Below are 2,640 nucleotides of genomic sequence, written 5' to 3' on the forward strand. Positions count from 1 at the left end.
TGCAGAGCTGGGCTGAGAAGTGGCAGATGGAGTTCAACATGTAAAAGTGTGAAGTGATTTATTTTGGAAAGTCGAATTTGAATGCGGAATACAGGCTGAAAGTGAGGATTCTTGGTAGTGTGGAGGAACAGATGGATCGTGAGGATGCTGTCTGGACTGGAGGGCATGTCCTGCGAAGCAAGATTGAGGGAGCCACGGCTTTTCTCATTGGAGCGAAGAAGGATGAGAGGTGACTTGATTGAGGGCTACGAGATGATGAGAGGCATAGATAGAGTGGATAGCCAGAGACCTTTTACCACATTGGAAAGGGCTACACCAGGGGGCATAATTGTAAAGTGACTGGAGGAAGGTTTCGGGGTGATGTCAGAGGTAGGTTCTTTACCCAGAGAGTGGTGGGTGCGTGGAATGCGCTGCCAGCGGTGGTAGTAGAAGCAGATACATTAGGGACATTTAAGCGACTCTTGGATAGGTACACGGATGATAGTAGAATGAAGGGTAGGTAGTTAGTTTGATCTGAGAGAAGGTTAAATGTACGGCACAACATCGTGGGCCGAAGGGCCTGTACTGTGCCGTACCAATCTATGTTCTATCTATGATCTAAAGCAGAAATGTTTTTATCCATTTCTTGGTTAATTTTGAACCTGTCAATCTTGCCCTTGCTGGGAGTGTCACTGCAGTTTGAAAATATCAAACACTGTTCAACACTCGCCTCCTAATTTCTCAAACTAAATCCCCAATACAGGACTGTGCAGATAATGGGGATTGTTACTCAGGTTCTGTCAAGGTCCCCTCACACACTGTATCCCAGGTCCCCTGCTTCTAAAGTTTGTCAGTGTTTAATAATATTTCTTTCAATAATATTAAATGTCACTTCAGTTTGAAAATATGATCCAACAGTTGCCCCCAAAACACTCACACAAAACCCCTGATCTTTCCTTTCAAAATTAGTTCTTATACACTGCCAGTTTTACTTTTTAATTCTATCTTTTTTCAACATTCTTAGATGAAAACTTTTTCCGATCATCTCGCCTCCCTCTCTCTCTCTCTGTCTGCCTCTCCCTCTGTCTCTTTTTCTCCCTCTGTTTGTCTCTCTCCCTCTCTCTCTCTGTCCCTTTCTACCTTTGCATCTGTCTCTCTCCCTCTGTATCTGTCTCACTCGCTTTCTCCATGCCTCTCTCCCTCCGCATTTGCCTGCCTCCCTTTCTGTCTGTCCCCCTCTGTCTCTCTTTCTCCTTTTTTCTCTATCATTCTAGCTCTGTCTCGCTCTCTTCCGCTGTCTCTGTCCCACTCTTTCTGTGTCTCTCTCCATCTGTGTCTCACTCCCTCCATCTCTCCATCCCTCTGTACATGGACAGCAATGCTTTGAGCCATTTGTTTGGTAAATTTTGAATCTTTAACTCTTGCTTTTGTTGGGAATATCAATGCAGTTTGAAAATATCAAACATGCATCTAACACCCAGCCCTAAAACTCTCACATTAAACCCCAAATACCGGACTGGACAGACAATGGGGATTGTTACTGGGGTTCCGTCAACGTCTCATTTCGCTATCTCTTCTGTCTCTCACTGTCTTCCACTTTGTCCCTCTCTCTTCATTTCCCCATTTGTTTCCGTTTCCCTTTCTCCTCTTTCCTTCATCGCCCCCAACTTTATAAAAAGAGAGGGTGCTCCTTCCACTTTATACATAGAGAGGGCGCTCTCTCCACTTTATGCATTGAGAGTGCACTCCCTGCACTTTCTCCGTAGAGGCGGAGCTCCCTCGACTTTATACATCGAAAGGGAGCTCGCTCCATTTTATATAGCTGCCGTGGTGGGATTTGAAACCCTGTCCCCAAGCCATCAGGTTGGGCCTCTGGATTACGTTACCATTGATATTATCACTACCCAACTGCCTCCCAAATGGATGCGTACAGTGTCTGTCCCATAATATCAATCACAGTAGTTTCTGGGCTGTAACCCTGAACATGGTCCCGAATCAGAGACTCAAAGTTCACATTTTAACTGGGAAAAGGCAAGAATAGAGTGAAACGGGATTGCTTATTCCCTGGATTCAGTGTCCACTGCAGACAGATCAGTTTCATTTACAACAGAAATGCCAGGAGTGAACAAGGTCAATACAATAATATGGAAAATGTAAATTACGCCTTTCATAATTGTAGGATCCGTCCAGTATGAGTACAGATTGCAGGTTTATTCCCGAGAGTGGTCTTACTCAGAAAGTGTCATTGATATTGAAATGATTGTGTTTTATCCACCACATTATTTACATCAGAGTCTGAGCTGCTGATGTAATGTGTTTGTTCAGGTGAGTGTAGCTAATAGCAATGATCAGGGGTATTACCGTGTCAGTGGAGATTTATCCCCTGTGTAAATCAGGACCCATTGGAATGGATCAGCTCAGAGTGCCTGGTGGAGCTGTGGATTCCAGGCTAACAGATGTCTCTGCTTCTCACAGAAATGGGATATCCAGTAATCTTTCAGATAGAAGACATTTATTATCCTGTACTTGCAGCAATTGGAGTTCCTGGTAAGCCAGTATCTCAGCTGTTAATGGTGTAATTCGATGTTAACTGAGCTTCTGTACTTGGTATATTTTCCCTCTGTGTGTGTTAAACAGTCGCCTGTTATTTTCCAGCAAATT

The sequence above is a fragment of the Heterodontus francisci genome, unplaced genomic scaffold (assembly GCF_036365525.1).
Source record: "Heterodontus francisci isolate sHetFra1 unplaced genomic scaffold, sHetFra1.hap1 HAP1_SCAFFOLD_519, whole genome shotgun sequence".
NCBI classification, from domain to species: domain Eukaryota; kingdom Metazoa; phylum Chordata; class Chondrichthyes; order Heterodontiformes; family Heterodontidae; genus Heterodontus; species Heterodontus francisci.